We start from the raw sequence: 24714 nt of genomic DNA on the forward strand, positions 1-24714 counted from the left end.
CAAAGAAATACCAATAAATCAAACAAGGTAATTAAAATGGATTGCAAAGTGATAAAGAACATAATGTTTTCTAGTCTTTCCATACAATCTTTGCCCTTAGAATCTAGAAATATTGAAATGTTCTCAGGAGAGCTAAGAAGCTAAACCTTTTGAGTGGATTGTTACTTTAATTACAGCTTAATGATTTAGTGGCATAAAAAGGCCTTTTAAAAAATGGAATAGATCATACTTTGAATATAATTAGAAGACACTATCATCTATAGATCTGATAGAGGTAACCTATCAGAGACTGAAGTATGCAATTTAGTGTTGTCTCTGACCTATTCTGGGTCCTGGAAATCTTACTATCTCTCTCAAAGAGTAAGGCAGGAGAAAGCAGGCTTATTTTCGGTGCACACAGCTGCCATAATCAACATGCTGCCTGGGCGGAGAACCTTCAGTCAGCCAAGCTCAGAGCCATGAGGAGCTCTTTAGGAGAGTGAGAAGAAGCGAAGAGGAAAACAAAGTTGGTAACATCTTTATGGGGCTCCTTCTTTATGGCTGCTCCATAGAAACTATGAAAACTTGTCAAGAAATTCTAGGTTATACCAAAAAACTAAAAGTTATTAAAAACCCATAGCTCTTATCACCAAGAAAAATGATTTTTGGCATTTCTATAGAAACAAACATTCTGGCCTTTCTAAAGCATTTATCAGAATTAACTAATATAATTGCTATGTTATCCAGGACAGGCACGGTGGCTCATGTCTGTAACCCCAGCACTCTGGGAGGCCAAGGCAGGTGGATCACTTGAGCTCACAAGTTCGAGACCAGTCTAAGCAAGAGCAAGACCTCGTTTCTAAAAAACAGCCGGGTGTTGTGGTGGGAGCCTATAGTCCCAGCTACTTGGGAGGCTGAGGCAAGAGAATCACTTAAGCCCAAGAGTTTGATGTTGCTGTGAGCTATGACACCATGGTACTCTATCTGGGGTGATAAAGTAATACACATTTTAAAAAAGGAAAAAACTGTATTGAAGTTGTAATACTCAAGTCACATTTGACTTCTGAAAATATAAGAGATACAAGATACAACATATAAGATGACAAATGCTATCAGTATATATTGAGCATTATAATTTCAATATAGTTTTTTCCTGTCTTAAAATATGTATATCTTTTTGGCACCCTCTGCATATTCAGGAACATAGGTAACAAGTGTTTTCATTGGTAAAAGTCTAAGGCTTCATACACTGAAGGATGTAAAGTAATACAGTAATGACTAGCAAGGGTTCCTAATTGCCAAACTATATTCTTTCTTTAGTATATTTTGAGGACATCTCATAGCAAGATTAAGGCACTAACATTTGACTTAGGATCATATTAAATGTAATTTGCACCAATATTAAGACTTTTTCTCTTTGGTTGGATTGGGTCTTCTTATCTTTTGCCCTACATTTCAATTTATGCTACATTCATATAGGCCAGAATTTATTAGGTATGGTTTACTGACATTCATGTAATTAATATTTCCTAAATACAAGTAAAAATACTAATCGCCTCATTCAGCATTTTATTACTGAAACGTTTACTAGGTTTTATTTACATTCCATTACTTTATTGTTGTTGTTTTAGTTCACAATGAGGTAACTTCATTTTTAGCACGTTCTAGCTAATTCACATCCAAAAAGAAACAGTGTCAAGGAAGAAATCAACTTAAACGAAACTATCCTCCAGCTGTCTGCCATGAGCTAGCACTAGAAATAGAAAACAAAACTCAGTTTAAAATGAATTCTGGCATGGTTCCCTGTCTTTTAAAACTTGGCATAAAATAGGATTTGGGGAATGAATGCACATTTTGTGAAGACAGTAAATTATTTTGGTATCTAGTGGGTGAGCAAAATGAACCACAATTGTTTCTAGAAGGACTTCGACTCATGAAGACCAAGAGAATGAGCCTGTTCCCAATTAAACATGTAAAGAAAACAATAATGATATTGTCTTTATAATTCACAGGGGATCTGGATGGTTTGAGTTGTTGGCAAGGAAAAAGTCTGTGAGCTCTAGGTCACGGGTTTAAATAATTTTGAGATTTAAAACTGAAGGGTTTTTTTTCCCCCAACTCTATTTGGCTTGTAGAGGGGAGATCTTGTTAAATAGATAAAGGTGTCTACCCGCCTCCAATTGACAGTGTTAGTGGTCACTGGGCTGGACACTCGATGGGCCAAGAGGCAATTCTGTTATTTATATTTTACTTCAAGATAAAAGATAGTGATAAGAGTCCTTCTTCTTAACTTCAATTTGATTAGGAGAGCTGGTCCTAAGAATTAAATGTGTGTGTCTGTGTGTGTGTGAGAGAGAGAGAGAGAAAGAGAAAATCAGATATAGATATAGAACAAAGAAAAGGGGGGGCACAGATAGCAGCAAGACCCACAGGCCATAATAGCAGTAGCTGTTAATACTTTTGTTTATTATTCCTAAAATGGGAGATATTTAGAAGCTACCGTGGCTAGTTACTATATTGTTGTTTGGGCATCTGTATTTGCAATATGGCACAACATTATTCAGGTAATTTGCATAACATAGACAGCTTAATTGTTTTCATATAAATTTTACAAATAATTGACTCCATTTTCCTATAGCTTTCATTTTTAAACAAAAGTTTATTGAATATTATTCGGCTGAAGTCCTTGAACGAAAATGGGCCATGATGACAGTAAATTTTAGAATGGGAAATGAAAATGGAGAAGAACCGTGACATTTAATTCTGTTAAGTTCTATCAACAACTTCTCAAGCACCACACAAAGTAGAGAAACCAGAGATGTAAAAACCACATTCCCATTCTGAGGAATTAATAGATTTGTGAGTCCACTGTGACTTGAATATAGTTCTTATAAATAAGCTAGATGCAAAAACAGCTGAATAGCAACTTGAAAATATTCTGCAAATTATCATCGATAATGGCCTTACCTCATGATCTTATGAGAGGAAGTAATAGACCTGGGGATACAGAGAGAGGAGAGCCCAGACCCTAAATAACACAGAAATCTAATTATCTGGTAAGAAGCTGAGGGCGACGCCTGTGGCTCAGTGAATAGGGTGCCAGCCCCATATGCTGAGGGTGGCGGGTTCAAACCCAGCCCCGGCCAAACTGCAACCAAAAAATAGCCGGGCGTTGTGGCGGGCGCCTGTAGTCCCAGCTGCTCCGGAGGCTGAGGCAAGAGAATCATGTAAGCCCAAGAGTTAGAGGTTGCTGTGAGCTGTGTGACGCCACGGCACTCTACCGAGGGCGGTAAAGTGAGACTCTGTCTCTACAAAACAAAAAAAAAAGAAGCTGATAGATACTGATCTCCTTTTCCTTCCCAACCTCATCCTTGGGAGAACTGACTTTTTCTCCTTCCTTCCTCCCTCCCACTTCCTTTCCTCTCCTCCCTTCCTTTCTTTTCTCCTTCCTTTCCCTTCCTTCATGTTTTTCCTTTTTAAAAAACAAGGTCAGTCACTTAGCTCATGGTCTTTCATTTCATTTACAAGTTTTCTATCCCCCTTCCCCATCTGCTTGTAGAAAATTAAACTTTAGCATAAAAAAAAACTGCATATACATGGTATACAACAAGGTCCATATTAGGATCTTTTTCTTTATAAAATTTTTCATTTTATTGACGATGTCAAAAAAAGTATCAAAGATAATGACTTACTTCCTCTTTCCCTCCACTGTTTATATAATTTCTCAGATCTCTTTTCCTCTTTCCTTATTGACATTTCTTTCCACAAATTTCCACCTCCTGGAAATGTCTTCCACTTATCTTGAAGTTATGGTTCTCTTGCCCAGAGAGACAGCGTGACATGTACCACAGGGTGAAAGAACCATAACTTCAAGATAAGTCAGAGCAACTGTAGCCGGGCGTTGTGGCGGGCGCCTGTAGTCCCAGCTACTCGGGAGGCTGAGGCAAGAGAATCGCTTAAGCCCAGGAGTTGGAGGTTGCTGTGAGCTGTGTGATGCCACGGCACTCTACCGAGGGCCATAAAGTGAAACTCTGTCTCTACAAAAACAAACAAACAAAAAAAAGAAAATCAGAGCATCTGATTTGTAGTCTCTGCATTACCACTTGCATGTCGTCCTTCGGGGCACACCTGCATCTTTCTCTTCCCTTGTCCTCTCTGGTCTCTTGTTCCCTGCAACAGACTAGGGAGTCCTAAGGATGTGTGGACTCAACTGCTCCCTGGGGTTGGGCTGGCACATTCACTGCTGCTCTTTCGGTGGCTTTCACCTTTAACTGTTTGCTAAATTATGTAGATGGCCTGATACAAAGACAATGGTCAAAATAAATTTTCTTCAACTTTCTTTTTCTCCAAGGGTGGCCTTTGATGGGTAATGTTAATCACTACAAGAGATCAGAACGGCAGGTGGACACTTCACATAATTTAGCAAGACAAGGTAAGTTCCATCTGTACTTCCTCTGCTCTGTGCTTCTCCCTCCAACTCCATCTCCTACTTTTCCTCTCTCAAACTTTTAATTGTTTCTAATCTTAATGGATGCTACTATCAATCATAGCAATCTGTGCACTTAGTTTAAAAAATATATTATGAAAAATAGCCATTCACAGCCCTAACACTTCATGCAATCTCAGTCTTAACCCTAGTATTTCTAAACAATGTGTTTGTTCTGCTATTTCTAATTGACCACTTTTAGATATTATTTATAGGCTTCCTATTACAGTAGAGGATGGTTGAGTTCAGTGATACCCCTTCCCCCAACTTCCTTTCCTTTAAACCTCTCAGTGAAATTAGAGCAACATACCTATGCTTTCATCCAATCAAATGTTCTTTCTATTATTATAACTCTGTGACTATTTTTCATTAGTGTCTCTTTCTTTATTTATCTTTAAGATTTTTCGTGAAGTTAAGAATTTGCTCATTTTTTGTTTGTTCATAGTCTGTGGACTCATGATTAATTCTTCTCAAAGCCTCTTCATACTGTTATCATGTGGTAAAATAATCAGATTGTCTCCGTTACTTTCCTCTTAGGTGCTACCTGGTCTTTCCAAGTTACAAGATTTTATGAGGTTCAGCAGGATTAATCTATCCTTTTCTGGTAACTGAGATCCCACTTCTACCCCTTGGAAAATACAGTTATCCCTTTTCCAGTGGCTTTCCTGATTCCAAAATTATGTAAAGCATTCTTCTCCCCTTTTCCCATTGTAACTCTGAAATTTTTCTGGAGGTTTATTTCTGTCCTCCACAGACAAGAGAGAAATATCTGGGTTCATGCTTCTCTGTTTAACCAGAAGTCTCCTTTCCTGGGCCCTTCTGTATTTTGCCTTAACTTCTTCATTGAATATATGCTCTTTCTTTCCTTCAGTGAAGAAAAGTTCCCCCTATGAAAATTAATAGTTGGTCATCAAGACTAGTCAGTGGGGCTGGTGCACTCTAACCCCTTGATCTAACCCCTTAGTCTGTTCCATTGAGGTCCGGGCTCTGAGGTTATCCATTTCATCATCTGCTGTGGTTGCTCCTAGTTATTTACAGAAGATTTTTGAAATAAAGTACACAATCTCTTCCCACCCTCAAGTTTTACTCCTTGTAATAGTGTCTCCAGAGATGATTCATTTAACTCACCAGCCCCTCCATTATTTGATCTCTGAGTCACCATTGATCTTCTCCTCCCAGTCCAGGCCATATGACCACTCTCATGGTCATGCATTGGGCATCTCTATGAAATTCATAAAATGAGCCCTCCCCTATTCTCCTCATCCATGTACTTCACTTTCTCACACTGTCAACTTACTACATCTGTTTTTCCACTTTATCCAGACCTCTAATTCCTTGTTCCTGTTGCTTCTCCCCAATAAGCCCCTCTTGTCCTTCATTTTTCCTTTTCTGCCTTGACTCTGTAGGGTACCTTAAAGCTACCATGATGTTATTTTTATCTTCTCTACCCTGCCTCAAATTATTCCATTTCTTGCCTTATCTGATGCTATTAACTTAATTCGGACTATCATCACTCATTACCTGGATTACAGCAGCATCACCTAACTGGTCTTCCTGCCTCCAGTCTAGTTTCCCTCCGATTATATTTCAGCACAAGCATCTGGAGGCGGATGGTGCAGTGTTTCATCTTACTATTCAGAATTGTGTGCAATTTAAACATAAGGGTTTTTTTTTTTCTGGAATGTTCCATTTAATAATTTTGAACCACAGTGGATCATGGGTAAATGAAATCATGGAAAGTTAAATCACAAATGAGAGAGAACATCTATACATTTGTGGTTTTTTTAGCCATGAAGTTTGTGGTAATCTGTTACAGCAGCAATAGGAAACTAATACATCATCCTAGTAAAAAGATGGCAAAGGGGAGAGGAGAGGAAAGGTGATTGGAGGGAGGAGGGAAGGCATTTGGTGGGATCTCAGCTAATGTGCATAATACAAGGGTATCAACACACCCCTGGGGTGAAGGGCTCTTCTACAACTTGCACTTTACTTTGGAAGTGGGAACACTGTAACCTAAAAATTTGTACCCACATATTAATTGGAAATAAAAAATAAACAGAAGATGGCAAAGTATGTTTGTTCACCTCTATGTTTATATGCAGATATAACCAAAAATTATTCTAACTGGCTTACGAAAAGTATAAAACAAAGATAAATTTATTTTTAAACAGGAAAGTAATAAAAAATTCATTCTAGGAAGAAAAAAATAGGAAAATGCATTCTAGGAAGAAAAAAAAATCTAAGATGAATGAAACCAGGAACTTAAAATTAAATAATTACCCAAAGTGCATATTTTAGGAATTTAAAATTTATCAAAGTGGGCATAAATTTGTCTCTATGCATTTTTGCAGCCAGTGCAAAGAATCTATAAATTGTGTAAAGATATAGAATATTCAGGTGTGGGTCATAAAATAATAAAACTTACTCATGAGAATCACATATCTTCCTGATCTTGAGATCAGAAAACAATTCCTCTGGTGGATCCTCAGAGAAAGGACACTGTGCAGCCTAATAAACAGTGTCCTCAAAAACATCATATACACACATAATGCCTACACAACATATATATACACAACATTTATATATCCAGAGATGATGTCTTATTCCATTTATATTGTTTTCATACACATATATATGTATATGAAACAATAAATGCCAAATAGCTGTTTCTCAAAGTAGGCTGAAGGTATGATAATAAAGACAATTCAGTAAGAACAAAGAGAAACTATTCGTTACATGTGTAATGATGTACAAGACCACAGAGTAGAGGACATTATCAGTTAACAACATAGTCCTTTGTATTATAACTTTGCAAACTTATAAACCATTATGAATATGGTGAATATGCCCCCAAATTTTGAGAAAATATATAGACTCATGGAAAGGTAATCCTGAAGTGATCTTAAATACTTCCATTCATTTAAACACCCTTCCTTATACTTCCTAATATACTAGTAATGCTTCACAAAGCATGTAGCTCCATTTACTAAGAATTTAAACTTCATTAATATAGCCTTTGGGCTTTCTCAGTATTTCTGAAATAGTCTTAACAACTGTTTGTAAATAATAATGCTTTAGGAAAGTCTTCTTTTTTTTAATTTCAAGTTAATTCGAGGGTACAAAGAATTAGGTTACAATGTTTGAACTTGTAGTTGTGCCCCACCCTGGGAAGTGTACCATATACTGTACCCCACACTGTGCCCACTAAGTGGGAGCACACCAACCCCCGCCCTCCTCTTCCCCACTTCCTCCTTCTCCTTTCCTCATCTCAAACTGAATTGAGTTTTGCTTTTGTGTGGGCATGTATTGGATCATCTACTGGCTTCATATTAGCACTGAGTACATTGGATATCTGCTTTTCCATTCTTGTGATACTTTACTAAGAAGAACGTGTTTCAACTCCATCCAGGTAAACATAAAAGAGGTAAAGTCTTCATCTTTTCTTATGGCTGAATAGTACTCCATGGTATATATATGCCACAGTTTGTTAAACCATTCATGGGTTGATGTGCATTTGGGATGCTTCCCTGACTTGGCAATTGTGAATTGAGCTGCAAGGTAATTTCATTTCTGATATTTTTGACCTGCCTTAAGGATTAGAAACAAGCAAGTCATGATATAAACTATGTTTATGTAAAGAGCACACATTCCCCTCAGGAACATTTCCCCCACTTCTCTCTTATGACATTTAAAAAAATTTATGACATTTAAAAAAATTAGCCTTTATCTCCTTAAGATTTATGTCATTGCCTTTTAAACAGTGGAGTGAAGCAAAAGGTTATGATAAACTGAACAACAGCCCTCTGGTGATGTCCACATACAAATCCCCTAAACTTGTGAATGTGTTAATTTATAGGGCAAAATGAATTTAGAAAATGTGATTAAGTTAAGGATATTGAGATGGGAAGATGATCCTGGATTATCTGAATGGTCCCAGAGTGATCACAAATTCTTGTAAGACGGACAGAAGAAGGTCAGAGGAGACGGAGATGTGATGATGAAGGGAGGAAGAGCCATGCACCTGGGAATGCCGGGAGGCTCCACAGGCAGGAAAAGGGAAGGGAGCTGTTTATCTGCTAAGCCACCCAGGAAGGAAGCCCTGCCAGCACCTGACCTGACTTCAGTCCAGCAAAACCAATGGTGGAAGACTGACCCTGGACTTCTAACCCTGAGAACTGTAAGATCACAAATCTGTGTTGTTTTAAGCAAGAACTGTGTGGTAAGTTTTTACAACAGTAATAGGAAACTAATATAGGGAATAACTCTCATATTTATTCTCAATTAGTTGCTTAGCAGTTATTTATTTAGTTTATTTTTTAGTTTTATTTCATTTTACAATATATCAGCATCTAGGTCTTTTTATTTTCACCATTCATTTCAATAATGCCACATTCAAAATGTACAGCTTTCTTAATCATTCATCATCTGGTTTTTAGGTATTATAAGTATTTCTCCTTGAAACACTTTCTGCAAAGTTAACTATTTCTTCAAATGCTAAGATTGCAAACGAAAGTCCAATGGGCAGATGACAAGTAGCTAAACTGTTAGTATTTTTTATGGGGTGTCCCATTTTCCTTAAATGGGAAACTTCTGAACCCTTGTTCAAAAATTAAATGACTCCTTCCATTTCTTTGATTCTTTCACTTGTTATGATATAGTGACATATTTTCCTCCCTACCTTTCATAAGGAAGGCTAATTTTCCCCATTACTTTCAGGTATAAAGGTGTGTAACAACCATGTAAAATATTCAGATGGAAAAATTTTTAATTCCCAAAGAAACAAGCAAAAATAGAAAGGCACAAAAATCTGCTGACAAACTGAACCTCTAAAAGGATGTGCTCAGCACACATTTGTGGAGTGAAAGTCAAACATAACATTTCCTGAAGAATGTATTTGCTGTTCACTGCCTCTGAGGAAAACATTGTCTCTGCTTGTTTCAGCGTGCAAGTACAAGCCTGCACGAGTTTGCTAATTAATTCCATTTGGGTTCTCTGGTTCTGATTCTGACTTTTGAACCAAAGAACAGCAACATTCCAATAAAATAAAGGCCATCCAAAGGCATTCTTTTCAGGGAGATAGGTACCAGAAATGTATTAAAAAGGAAAATTGCTTTTGGTCAGCAAAAAACAACTACAACCACCACCACCAAATAGCATGCAGTGAGACTATAAGAACCTGAGTGTTTCGTTCCATATGGGAAACCATAAGGTTAAAGTTCACAATCCGGGGAACTAACATGTTCTAGATAAGAACATAAACTCATGCTGTAACAGAACTGTCTGCCTCAAAATTACTGAGATTGAAATGCTCCAAATACTGTGTCCACCATCAGAACAAAGACTCCTCTTTCAAGGGAGTCAGTCGCAGTTGGAAAAACTTGGAGATGAAAGGGGCTATAAAGAATATCAAGTTCAAATTGTGAAATGAGTCCCACAGTGATCAAGGAACCTATTGAAACCCAGAAAGAAAATGAGCCATGTCCCACGTCCTGGACCTTGACATTCACAGAACCCCTCATTATCTGTCCTTACATCACTTAACTCTCGCTGCTTCTCCTTCTATGTAACATCTCACACTGTCTCCCCCTTTCCTCCACCCCAGACTGTCTCTGTGCTTACGCAACCACACTGGGTCCTTGTTCACAGCACCTGACGTCATATCTCTTTGTTCTGGTTTGGGTGATTGGGGTAGAAAGATTGGAAAGGACCAGATATAACCAGCTTAAAGTCTATCAGGTCAGGAAGCGTATATTAGCCAAAATCTAAAATGGCAATGTTCTCTAAGCTGGAAGTGGGGAAAAAGGCTTATTTGGAAACACAACATAATAGCCTTTCTCTTGGTTATATGTGGTTTTTCTATTTATACCCACACCCAGCAAAGGCAGCAGAAGATTCTTTTTTTATCCGAATAACCTCTTTGAGTCAATGATAAAGGAACTTGGCATGATTCATACAATGCTACACTTTTTAAAAAGAAGTTACAAAAAAATAAAATAAATAAAAAGAAGTTACAATTATATTGGAATTGAAATCACTTGAAGTTAAGGTACTGTTAAGATAAATGTAGAAAAAATAGAGAATGGCTGCATTTAAAATTTTATTTAGTTTACAATAAATCTCTCAGGCAGAGGTAGGCAAAATATTTGCTAGTAATATAAGAAGCATTTATTTCCAAAAGCTACCATAGTTCCTAGCACATTAATACTTTTCTCTGAAACATGCAGAGAATATTGTGTTAAAATACAAAAAAAAAACGATAAAAAGAAAATGCTTTTGCTCAGAGATGACCTTTTGACATATCTTTTTCATAATCATTTTCCTGAAGAAGTCAGTAATTTATTTTATCTTCTTGTCACATGAAACATCTTCATTTAAGAAAGCTAACCAATCACCTGCTTAGCTCCATATGCTACCTTTAAAATAAAAACGAATATCTTTAATCAATTTGAACATGAGTATAAATTATACCATAAAGTTTCTGCTATTTGTAGAATAATGTCCAAGAACATACCTAGATGCTCTCAAATGTCAAACATGGACCCGTATAAGCTTCATTAATAGTGATCAAAACTTAGTTTTCAATGTTTTTTTTATAACTTTCATCTTATATGAAAAATAAATACTTACGAATTTAGCACCACAAATGGGATTCTTTAAAAATTAAGATTTAGAATGGATCTGAAACAATGATTTACTATCATTGCTTTGAAATGTTGCTTATATTTTTCAGGAGCCTCCATGGTTCTTCTAGGCTTCTTCCCTTGCCCCACATGTGTATGTTGAAACACACATACACCCCCCTTAAATAATCTAGCTACTACCTCCCAGTAAAAATAATTCTACAAATTAATCTTTAATTCTAGGTCATAACCTTGTCCTCTTGTTTGCTTGTTTCTTCCAATAAAAAGAATATGCTAGTGTTCCTTTTACTCAATGTCCCTTTCAATCACTGACACTATAGACTTTGTCACTTCTGTAGAATTTCTTCACTACCTGTGATCAAATTTCTACAAGCATCCATCAGGTCAAATAGATAAACTTTCATTTAGTTATAAACATAATTCAATTTTCTGATAAGTGATTTGATTCAATTTTAAGGACATTTATTGACAATTTCATATCAATACTTTACTTAGTATCAAGCATTTTGTCAGGCTCTAGGTAGACTAATATACTGGATAAGATGTGTTTTAATTAGCACTACCCTTTTAGTAAAATATAGAGATGCATCCTTACCCCTATCTTATTCCTCAGACTAAAGTAAATTTCAGGTGGACCAGAGATGAGAAAAATTTAAAAAAAAAAAAGCAAAAGTACAAAAATGATCCAGTTAGCTAGCTCTCTGAAAGTCCTAGAGGCAGTTGGGGAAGTTTCAATAAACATTGGAGTATGTTATGTGTTGTTTCAACTCTCCCCCACTACCCCCAATTCATAGGACTAAGTCCTAGTCCCCATTGCACAAACGTGACTTTATTTGGAAATGTGGTTGTTATAGATGTCATTAGTTCAGTTAGAATGATGTCACACTGAAGTAGGCTGGGCCCTTAATCCAAGGTAACTGGTGTCCTTAGGAAGAGACATTTAGACACAGACACGCACACAGGGTGAACACCAGGTGAAGATTGGTGTTATGTTGCCAATGGCCAATGAACTGACAGGAACTAGTGACAGGCCTGGAGGAGAAGTTTCCTGAAAGCCTGGGGAGGGAGCATGGCCCTGCCAACACCGTAATTCCAGACCCTCAATGTGATCCTGAAGGTGCTGGATTCACCACTAGTTCTGGGGAATGCGTTTAGAGGGATCCGGTGAGTCTCAGGAAAACAAATGGAGGTGTACAAAGAGACTTCTCTATTTATTGTGAGACAATAAATATCTGTTGTTCAAGCCACCCAGTTTTGGGTACTTTGTTACAAAGCCCCAGTTACAGCCAGAAAGGCTATTTTCTAAGCAAACATAAAATCTAGAAGCCATAAAAAACATTAATATCTTTGAGCACATAAACCGTTTTAAAAAAAATCTGTGTGGCTAAAGAAAACAAAATGGAATGTAAAATGAAATAAAATTAAAATGTCCTTTATGGAACTTCAGCTGGGTTACCAAAGCTGAGAAAAATAGATGTCACTGTTTTTCCACAAGGTGCTGGGTCATCTCTACAGACTGGCAGAGGGGAAGAGCAAAACCCAGTTCTGCCAAGATGAGCCCCACCTGCCACCCAGTCGGAATTCTCAGCTCCTGCCAGTCTGGTTCTAGCAAGGGCTGAGAATTCAGGGTGGTAATAGGTTCTTTAGAGTTTAGAGAGAAAGTTGTCAAATGGTTATGGAATTTCCTTGGTCCTTGACAGGGAGGTTTCAGAGTACCCCTCCGGAAGAATGACTTATGTCCCCTGGAGCTTTTGGAGCAGAGGAAATTTTTCTTAGAAATGAGTCTAAAGGCAGAATGCCGACTAGAGTAAGCTGCCTTGCAGAGCAAAGAGCTGTGTGCGGAAAGGCCTGTCCTTCCACAGTGCCCCACGGCCAGAACACGAAAGAAATCCCAGGTCCAGCTGGATACATGCTGAAATACTTAGGCTTGAGCAGAATGGTAAGAAATCCACCCCAAAGAACCCCCTGGAGGGGAAAGCTGAAGTCAGCACAGAAGTCACTGGAGGAGGAAACTGGAAGGCTGAGTGAGAATCAGGCCAAGCCCAAGAGAAGCATTAACCTCGGGGGCACTGTGAGAAATATCTTTAATAGAAATCCTTCCTAAATCTTAAATGATCAAATCTGATGGTTTGTACAACAATGATCAGAGGTGCTACTGACTTGGGTTTTGAGACTTTCTTTTAGCAGTCATTTTCTAAAAAGCTAAAAAAAAAATAAATAAATAAAAATAAAAAAATAAAGAAAGAGTAGAAAAGACAAATGGCCTCTGGTGGGAGACCCTGGCAGTGTGCTGCGAAGCCATTTCTCCCCCATCTCAGCATAGCTGTGACTGCATTTGCTGGGCTTGAACGCCTGCCATGTGTGGAAATGAAGCAACGGCTAGGGTTTCTGCTGGGAAGAAAAATCTGAATAGCAGATGGGAGATAGAAACAGAAAACTTAAATTGTGATATACAGAAATTTTAGACTGTATCGTTACAAAGAAATCTTAAAAGTGTTTAAGTGAAAAGCGTTATTTTAGGGATGGAAGTTAAGTAAGGTCTAGCCAAAGAAGCATGGACAGAGATGAAGAAAATTAGGTTTGGAGAAAAAAAAATGCTTCTCTCTTTTAGAGATCTATTTAATGCTGTGTGAAATTTAGTCTCAAAGAGAGTAAAGGAAGGGACTATGAGATGGACACAAAGACATTTTCATAAAAAAGTCTTTCTTTTAGGAAGTTTGGTTTGGAGCCTGAGACAGGTATGTGATAGAAGCACACCTGGCCTGGGGTGAGCAGGAGAGGGCTACTTCGTGAGAGGGCATGTGCTCACAACAGCCATAGACATTTAGGTTTGACTTCAGACCCTCAATGTGATCCTGAAGGTGCTGGATTCACCACTAGTTCTGGGGAATGCGTTTAGAGGGATTCTGTGAGTCTCAGGAAAACAAATGGAGGTGTACAAAGCGATGGTGCTGGGGGTTGTTTAGCATGAGACTCAGAATTGAGTTAGACTTCAGGTGATAAAGGGCTTTATTTCTTTATGTGTGTATTTCATCTCAATACTTACTATAAATTCAAAGAGAGTTCAAATTCCTAAATACCAATGCAAGAGAAATCTATCTAAAATTTCAATGCACTTCCACATTTTCTAACACATTGTAACCCATGAGAAAGATCTCTACACATTTATAATACACCGTTTTATTCAATGTAAAGCATCTTAACACAGGTATGTTGAACTTCATGCTATTAGAAACTATAGTGTTAAATGTTGCATTTTTGTGTTGCAGTGACCACATAGCCTCCTGTATTACTTCCATTTGTAGCTGGGCAGGCCTTTTTCACTGTCATCCAGACATTTTTCATGTAGATTAAGCCAGTAGGCAGCATTCCTCACTGTTTTCTTTTGTGTAGGAGAAAGGAAAAAAAAAACATACAAGTAGCAACCATTAGAAAGTGGTTTATATCTGACCATAATTTTTAGCTTTCAATTTGAAGCCCAGGAATCCTGTAATCACTAAAAAGCACATTAATATATACTTTGAAAAGATGAAGCAACAAGCCAAGCTCTAACATTATTTCTTAGAGAGTGAGGGACATTATGCCTTAAAGTCTAAATCTTTGCATAATATTCACAGGGATGGTTCACATAGAACACTCATCACTCTCACTAAATAATACACATCACATTACCTGACATTACTTCACTTTTAATTCTGCTCTTACTTTATCTGGTATCATTTATATATTCTCTGTCTAGATTCCATCAAATATTTGTTAAGAGTAGGATTGTATTCTGAAAAATGCTAACGCTCTGAATCTTTCCAAACTTAACTATTGTTATCTATCCTAACACTCGCCTGGACTATCACTGACTGGCTCCCTAATCAACTTAGTGGACTTCAACAATTCATTGATTTATGTCATCTACAAAAAGTTTCTATATACAGAACATATTTCTTTGATTATATGTTTCTTGTGTTCATGCCAGTGCTGGATGAAGTATCTGCATTTTACGGCAGAGGTCACGGCCCACCCTTTGCATTAGCCCCAAATACTTCTGAGTTATGAGAGACCCATTCAGGATGTGACATCCTTGTACCTTGCCAAACATGCAAATAAACAAAAAGTATCTAGACATAATTGAAATGTCTGATCCTCTTTCATTTAGAAACGTCATTTAAGAGAACCAAATTCTATGCCACAAATATCTACTAACCATACGAGTAATCAGAATGTTGAGAGGTAACATAGGCAGTGGAAACCATCTGCTTTAAAATCGTTCATCCCTGGGTCAAATTCAATAAAATGCAGTTTTAGTTTTTACAAAGTGGGAATAGTCAAGCCTACTTTAAGGGATTGTCGTAAGGACTGGAAATAATATATACACAACTGGTTTGTGGAGAAGAAAGAAACCACCCCCACTTCCTCTCTTACAGTTTTCCAAATTGGATCAAGTTTGATGGAGGGAGAAATTTTGAATTGAGTCTCCAAAGCAAATTTTGTTTTGTATCAGGCTGGACTTTCTAATACCTGAAAGTGAAATTACTTGAATACTGAAAACTAATCAGGGAATACATGGGGCCTACAAAAATACCACACAGGAACAGGGCAGGAGCCACTAACAGAACAAGTTTTAAGGGTTGTGTGTTCTACCAAACCTGGCTATCCAGTAAATAGGTTTCTCAAGGCAGAGTGCCTTGCCTAATGTCTACAACACAATAAACACTTCCCGTGGTTTTTATTGTATTTTAGTGATCCTTCCTATTCCTGTACCCCATAAAAAAAATCCCAACTCCAAGAACCTGATACATTTACTAAAATTAAATACTAACATGCATCCTTGGAATACCGTTAGGGAGAAAAGTAAACCCTAGAACAACTAAGTAACTGAATAGAAGCAGAATTTCCATTCTACATAGTTTAATCTTTCCCCAGCTTATGAATGTGGCTGATGAAGGAGAGAAGAACCACAGGGCATTACCAAAAATTAAGTGGGTTGGGTTTTCTCAGAGCACTCACTGGCTTAAAAGCAAGTCACCATGGGGCCCTAAATAGAAGTATGTATTGCTGTGCTCCAGTAGTAGAGACATAGAGTCACTATTTGCACTGGCTCTGGAACCAGGCAGCCTCTGTTTTGAATCCCCTTTCTGCCTCTGGCCAGGTGTGCAACCTTGAGCAAGTTACTGAACTTTCCTGATCTGCCATTTCTTCATCTTTCAAAGAGGGGATGGTGTGTTGGTGTCTTGGCTGAAGGCTATGAGTCTTGCTTTGAGGGCCAAAGGTAGGAGGCAATAAGGGAACCTGCAATAAGAAGTTGTTGTGAGAATTAAAAAAAAAAGATTAGAAGGCACCTAGATTAGTGCCTGGTATTGATACATCTCTGGCCTTTGACAATTATTATTATCTTTGAGAAAAGAAACCACATATCATCAATCAGTTGCTCACTGATGGTGAATCATGAGGAAGAACAGAATGAGGAATGAATGAGCTCTCAGCAGTAAGGGATGCAACCTGGCCTCTTGAAAGAAGAATAAAGTGGGTCCTATAGAGATTTGCTTATATAGAAACAAGTATCCAGATCTCTTCTGCTTCAAATGCTCACCTGAGAAATGTATGGTGGTCAGGGCTTTGATGTGAGTACATATCATAGATGTCATTTCACATTGACTAGGTATGACACATGGAGTGAACCCTGTAAATCAGCAGATCAAGGTTGGACTGAGCAGTTAGTGGTGAAAATGAGATCATGATTTCTGATCTTGACCTTGAAGAAGGTCAGGCTCTCTAACATTGTCAGTATAATAAAAAATGCTCCACCTATCACCTCCAGCGGGCATAAGGCCTCGGTTTAACTTACTTCAACAGTTACACATCAGCCAGACAGTTGAAACAAATAAGAGCTGTAGTTCTATATTATCTGGAGTTTGAGGTGATAGATACATAATTTGTCTTCAACAACATTTTCACATTTTTAAAGCATGTTTTTATGTGCATCCTAACTTTTTATGCTGGAAACAAATACTTATATAACCTTGCTTTGAAATTTGGCAGATTCTTGAGAGAGATTTGGCATAAAATATTATCACATTCAGCATAGCTTAGGAAGTCCAAAATCACCAAAAAGGGAATGATAGTTGAAGAGAAATGTGTCTTTTCCTTAGATGTTGAGCACAAATCACTTATGTCTTTTTGCAATTTTTTTTTTTAAATTATATCTGAGCCAAGGCTTTAAATTTTTTTAAAAAATCTATCCTTTGGAAAACATCCTTATTTTAAGACGTGTATGTAGGCATAGAAGAGAGTGCTTCAGCACTGCTGACTTTTCCAAAGTGCCTATGAATAGGCATGGGGGTGGTGCTAAGGCCTCTAAAATTATATGTCTATTGTTTGGATATGGGTGTGGTAGTAGTGTTGGTGGAAAAGGAAAGGACAATAGCTATTATAAGATTCTCCAAAGGTTTCAATGATTGTCCCCCTCCCTTCCAAAAAACCAGTTCTGAGACTACGGAGTGAGGCATGAAGCTGATTTTCAGACCTGTGCATCAGTGGGAAAATAGTAATGCGGATGGTGAAAATGGTTGAGTGCTGCCTCTTCTCCTGATGTTCAAAACAAAAGAGAATGTGGAAAAGAAAAAAAAAAAAAAAAAAAACGTAAACTATTCAGAAGTCTCCAAATCAACCCTTACCAAAAACATTGGCTAAGGAAAAGAAATTTGAAGAGTTCATCTGTGATGACTACTGGGTGAGGACTTTTGGGTTGGCTTGGGCCTTGGTCCTGCCTGTTTGGGTAATGTTTAGAATCGTGACAGATTCCAGTGATACCACCAACCAGGGATCACACTTACATGTGACATTCATTTAATCCTTTTAACTCTATGGAGTTAGTATTGTCAGATCTGTTTTACAGATGAAAAAAACCAAGGCATAGAGAAAATAATTGATTTGTTCAAGGTCTATTTAAAAACTAGTCATCAATGGAGCTGGCATGTGACCCCAGCTGTACCAGTGCACCTAAGGCAGTGGCTGACCTTGGAACTTGCCTTTATACCATTACCATTAGTTTTGTTTTATATTTGGGGCTAAGGGAGGTTGTTGGCAAGTTGTGATCTGAGCCTATCCCTCTGTGCTCTTCACGATTACTCATGCCATGTTAGTCCCTGGGTGTGGTCTGGTTTGGTCTGGGCAGCAGGCTGTATGAACATGGGGTTGTATCTCAACAGAGGAATTTTTTCTATTTTGTTCAAGGGGAAATGATACCATATGTGATCCCATCCCCATTTGGGATGGGGATTTGATTTCAATAGCAACTAAGGATACATTTGAAAGTCATCAGTTGCTTGTTAACCACAGTTAAAAAATTATTCACATAATTAAGTCTCACATTGTGAGACAGATTGTGGGAAAAAATACTAAGCAATTTGCTATTGACTAAATTATGCCCCCTCCCAAATTCACATGTGGAAGTCCTAATTCCCAGTGTAATAGTATTTGGAGATGAAGCCTCTGGGAGGTAATTAGGTCATAAAGATGGATCTCTAAAGATGGGATTAACACCCTATTTAGAAGAGACGCTTCCTCTCTCTCCCTGTTATCTAAGGAAATGCAAAAAGATGGCCACATGCAACTATAGCCCAGGAAGAGAACACTCTCCAAGTACTGAACCAGCTGGTAACCTAGCAGGCTGACCTTGGACTTCTAAGCCTTCAGAACCATAAGAAAGAAATGTCTGTTGTTTAAGTCTCCCCATCTATGAAAGAAAAAATATTAAAACTGAGAAGCCGGAATCCCTAATTCTCGTTCTGGTTTAGACACTATCAGGGCTGACTTCCACCTCTTGGGGCCTCATTTCCTTCCTTTCTTTCTCCCTTCCTTCCTTCCTTTTCAGTCAATTGTTAAAGTTTTTTGCTTTCTTTCTTTCTTTTTTTTTTAATCTAGGGTACAACAAAATCAGTTCAGGAGCTCTTTCTTCTGGACAAATGATCCCTTAGTCTTTCCTATAGTAGGCTCCTAAGCAATCCTCTAAGTCTCACCAGTCACATAAAATACTGAGTGGTAAGTTGTCCACATTTGTTACTTATAATTTTTAAGTGGTCAATATCTAGTATTTCTAGTATTGAAAAAGAAGCATTTTAGTCCATTAATTCCTCTATTAATGTCCTCCTGGAGAACATTAACCAACTCTATTACAAAGATGTGAGTTTCATCAATATCTTGAGTTGTGAACTTCTTCTCCAGGGCTTTGGACTCACCCAAGTACAACAGAAACTGCTTCATGGCAGGATCATGTTATATAAGCACTCCCTTCAACACATTGACCATCTTTCCCCAGTGAGAAGGTTCTGATAACCTCAGGAGTGCTCTACACACAGACCAGCTGGGTCTGGGCGTTACCAACAGCATGCTAGCTACAGTGTTTTCATTTGTGAACTAGTATTAATATATTAAACTAGATACTCAGAGGTCTCTAAGATTTAATGACCCTATGACTTAACTCTGATTATGTCTCATAACTATATGTTTTAATGTAGACTCAGAAGGTATGATTTTGTAAAGTCTTACCATCCTCTCCTTATTGGGTACTAGGGTGTGGGAGTTATTAAAACTGTTAGTTGAATTTTAATAATGATTTTGTGGATCACTAACTGCCAAAGAAATTTAAGTTATTTTGAAGATAATTAACTAGAATTTCAATCTGGTGTTAAAGTCCAATTTAAAACTAGATTCTCAATTTGTTTCCTATGATCCTAACCTCCTACCCCCACATTCAAGCTGCAAATAAATTCTAGATAGTGTGAGCCATTTCTTTGCAAGCTAATTTCTCCCTTTATTTATATCTGAGATTCAAGTCAATTTGTTTCACTTAATGTTCTAATCATTTTTCTCTAAAGAGGAAAGGAGGAAAGATGACTCAGCACAGTCAGACTGTTAATATATGCAATTGCAATAAAAAACAATGAAATTGCACCACTAGACTATAACAGTAATTTCAGGACATGCCTGGGTAAACTATGTTATATTCTGACAGCACCTACAATGGGGCTATTTCTACTTAAGCCAGTCTCTCTCCATAGTCTGCATCCATGTTACAGGAATCAAAACTGTTTCTTTTAAAATAAGTTTCACCGATTTTATGCCCAATAGAAGAGGAAGACTGATAATTAAAAAATCCATATAATATGCATGGAATATTATCACTGTAAAGTAAGTGTTGAGAGACTAGGAGAGGGGTTAGGCAGGGTTAAAATAAATACAATTCAAATATACCCAAGAAAATTTACCCTGGAATTATTAAAAGTTTATTTTTAAAATGCTAAGGATTATCCTTCGAAGGTTTTGGTAATATGGAACAATATACCGAATGGAGTTGTTGTGAGCATTAAATGATATAATACATATGAAATTCTTAGAGAAGTGGCTGAGATATAGCAAATTGTTAGTATGAAATGTATTTTATCTGTTAGGAATTTTTTGGCTCCATATAACATGCACACAAAAGCAGCTGCTTACCTATATGAATATACTACTTTTCTTAGGCAACAGAAATTTAGGGTAAGCAGCCCAGGGCTGGTGGGAAGGTCCTGGGTTCTCTCTGTCTTCTATTTGGCTTTGGTCTTGCTGCTTTCAAGGATGACTCCTCCACATCCGGCCCTCACAGCCACATCCCAGGAAGAGAATGAAGCCATAGCATGGACGCAATACAGCTATGTTTTCCCTTTGCTTTCTTTAAGTCAGGAAGACAATAGGATTCTCGGAAGCCTGCATAGCAGACCTCTGGTACTGTTTCACTTGCGAGAACTCAGTCATGTAGATCTACATCTCTGTAAAGACAGCTAAGAAATCAAACTTTGCAACTGGGCATACAGCTACATGCAATAAAATATACCCCAGTGTTAGTGCCATTGTATAAAACCAATTCTCATTTGTTCCCAATCAATATTGTAGTTCTGTTGATAAAGAGGAGGGTGAAAGGATATTGGGATAGCAACCCAGAGCATCTGCCACAACTATCACAATGATGCATTTACACATCACACAGTCGCAGGAGTCCTCAAACTGCGGCCCACGGGCCACATGAGGCAGTGTGATTGTATTTGTTCCTGTTTTGTTTTTTTACTTCAAAATAAGATATGTGCAGTGTGCATAGGAATTTGTTCATAGTTTTTTGTTTGTTTGTTTGTTTTTTTAAATTATAGTCCGGCCCTTCAATGATCTGAGGGACAGTGAATTGGCCCCCTGTTTAAAAAGTTTGAGGATGCCTGAAGCATCAGATAATTTTGTTTTCTAATACTAATGGCAATTGTTTGTTTCCCTGGAACAAAATGCTAAAAGGTGCAGATTCAATCACACAAATCTTTGGTCTGACGTTCCATGTTCGTCATCCCTTTGCTGCTATTTTCATGTCTCTGTTCAGTTTTGCAGCACCATAAATCATCTCCATTATCCTCTGAGTCAGCTCCCATGTAATTAGCTTCATCGTCTGTCTTCAGAGAAGTTGCAGTTTCTTTCTGGGGAAAATGCAAGCCTTCCTGCTCCTACCTCAGCTCAGGCCTTCCACTGACTTTTCACTTAAATATCTGCCATGTGTATGACATGCATCCCTGCCTCAAAATATAGCTACCTGGTTGGCCTAGTGTGATGCTCCAAAGGCTTTGGTATGTGGACCAGCATCATCTGGGAGCTTGTTAGAAACTCAGTTTCTTATACCTGCCTGCCTTGGTCCTCTACAATCAGAATCTGTGGGAGTAAAGCTTAAGGATCTTATAGTTTACCAAGTGCCCCAGGTGATTATCATTCATACTCAAGTTTGAGAACGACTGTTTTGTCCCTCACAGTGGTTTTCAGTACACCTGTAACTTAAACGCTCAGCAGAAGTAGAGACACACACTGCAGGCTACTCACACAGTCATAGCTTGTTCACCTTTTCTGTTAATAACAATTTACAAGCAGATAATGCTTTAAATATTTTTGGTACAATTGCAAATGGATAAAGCATAGCTGATGTGAGGAAACATGCACTTACAATCATAATAAAGTGAATTCAATTATATTGTGCTGTACTGATTTCCTCAAGGACAATAAATATGACACTACACAATCCCTAACCAAATAATCATAGCTGCCTACTTATTATTTCACCCTCTCACTCCATGTGTTGGAACCTGCCAAAAGCAGCTTAATTAAAATATAGTATAGCCCATCATCTTTTCATAAAAATCTACTGAGAAAACAGAAGAATTTGCAATGCAACAATTTAAAAGGTTCTTTGTATCTCTCAAGAATTTAGTGAAGGGTGTTGGCCTTCGTGGTCCCCAGTACATATGCAGATTTCCCATGAACTTCTTCATTCTAAAATTTATAGTTGGGTGTGGTAGCTCATTTGCATAATCCTAGCACTTTTGGAGGCCAAAATGAGTGGATTGCTTGAGCCCAGGAGTTTGAGACCAGCCTAAGCAGGAGAGAGAAAGAGACTCTATATCTACTAAAAACAGAAAAACTAGCCTGGCATTGTGGCAGGCACCTGTAGTCCCAGCTACTTGGGAGGCTGAGGCAAAAGAATTGCTCAAGCCCAAGAGTTTGAAGTTGCTGTGAGCTATGATGATGCCACAGCAATCAACCCAGGGCAACAGAGTAAGACTCTGTCTCAAAAAAAAAAAAAAAAAAAAAGAAAAGAAAAATTCTCGAAGTGTAGTATTACATGACTTCATGAGGTTTCAGAGAAAATAAGCTTATCAAAGGTCTATTCCTAAATGCATGAAATAAAATTAAATCTCCTTTGTTTATCCTTTTATTGATTTTAAAATACATTTATGGAAGGCAATAGGATTCTACCATGAAGATATAAATGAGTAATACAGAGATTGACTGACTCGGCGAGGAGAAGCAGTCTCAGTACTTGCACTGAGAAGATGATTTTTCCAAAATAAGAATCTATCAAGAAATTAATCAAATAAGAACGAAATGAAAGCACATAAGTTCAAGAGCATTTACTGGACCACTTTTTGTACCATTTCTGTTTGAAATTACTAGTACCATTCTTTGGGAATAACAAACACTATTCTATTTCCTGGCGGGGCCCAAGCTTTGAAGTATTCTGATAAGGTTAGGCCTATAGCAGCTAATTTCTCAGTAGAACAACTTAAAAGAAATAACTAGGGGGCAAGATGGCTGAGCAAAGACATTGTTTACCAGACCATCCTGGAGGCAAAGAAGGGTTTCAGATAAAGGAGAAGGGAAAAAGGACAAAGAGCTCAGGTATAGTTCAGAGGAAGTACTACAGTCTGCTGGGGACCTCAATGGAGAAAAATTGTGAAGCAGAGAAGGAAGAGGAAAAAGGAAGAAAAAAAATATATTGGTGAGGATCAAACCCAGAGAGGCTCAGAGCCCAGTGTAGGGATGAGGAGGGATCCCTTCCTCTTTCCCACACTCCTTCATTGATCACCAAGCTACTAAGCTTACTTGGAAGCTTTTGCACCCCCATGAGCCCAAGCACTACAGCAACCATAGAATTGTGGAGAGAACTTACCTGATCCACAGCTTGGACATTCCATGCAAGGTGCCCTCCAAGGAGAGTGACCTGAGAGGCTAACGGGTGGCTTTCTTCCATTTATCCTCCCTCTCCCCCACCAATTGCAGCCAGGAGGGCCATTTGAGTTGAGAATTTGGTGAATGGATACCTCTCCCCAGCTGGCACGTCCTCTAGTTGACCTTCCACAGACAGTGGGGCCCACACCTTTCCCCTTGAAGACCTGCAGTAGACCTAGAGTATGCAGTTTGGAAGCTCCACCCACTGGCACTTCCTATAAGAGGCACACCAGTAGGTTAGACATGCAGGCCAGACCCTCTGCCTCCCAGTCTTGAGCAGGTTGTTGGGAGATCCAAAGGGAAGATTTGGGAGCTGGACTCAGGAGGCAAGGGAGTCCCCATGGGCAGAACTGATGAAAGAACATGGGGGGGATGTTTGAGATGCAGAGATCTGGGGGAGCACCCCTCCCCCTGGAAAGCCACACTATCGGACTAGGGAGGGTCCTCTAGCAGGGAAGATCCCAATCCGTGGCTTCATAGCAAGCGAGTATGGCACATTCAGGTAATTGGACACTGGAAAGGCACCAGCAGCACAAGAGGGGTGAATCTCATTCATAATAGCCAGTGGGGAATTGCAGCCCCTTCATCACTAAAAAAATATTCCATATAGTAAGGAGGAAAATTTCCCTAACCCATTCTATGAAGCTAGTGTCACCTTGATACCAAAGCTAGAAAAGGACGTAACATAAAAAGAAAACTGTAGACCAGGCGGCTCCTGTGGCTCAGAATAGGGCACAGGCCCCATATACCAGAGGTGGCGGCTTCAGACCTGGCTGCTGCCAAAAACTGAAAAAAAAAAAAAAAAAGAAAGAAAGAAAGAAAGAAAACTATAGACTAACATTCTTTATGAATATATGTAGCAGATGCAAAAATCCTCAATAAAATTCCAGCAAACTGAATTCAACAGCACAGCAAAAATAAACAAATAAGCCATCAGGACCAAGTGGGCTTTATCTCAGGGATAATTGTGTCCCGCCCCCAAAAGGTGTGCCATATACTGTAACCCATCCCCCTCCCTTTCCTGGTCTCTGATCCCTCATTCCT

The 24714-nt window shown here is 38.4% G+C and overlaps 1 protein-coding gene and 1 pseudogene across 2 annotated transcripts in view; both read right to left on the reverse strand.

The window, feature by feature from the left end:
* The window catches only part of RAB3C (RAB3C, member RAS oncogene family), a 279798-nt gene that overhangs the window by 176947 nt on the left and 78137 nt on the right, over positions 1–24714 (reverse strand). The window lies entirely within an intron of this gene.
* Positions 19122–19407, reverse strand: LOC128587836 (general transcription factor IIH subunit 5-like; annotated as a pseudogene).

Source organism: Nycticebus coucang, chromosome 1 (assembly GCF_027406575.1).
Source record: "Nycticebus coucang isolate mNycCou1 chromosome 1, mNycCou1.pri, whole genome shotgun sequence".
NCBI classification, from domain to species: Eukaryota; Metazoa; Chordata; class Mammalia; order Primates; family Lorisidae; genus Nycticebus; species Nycticebus coucang.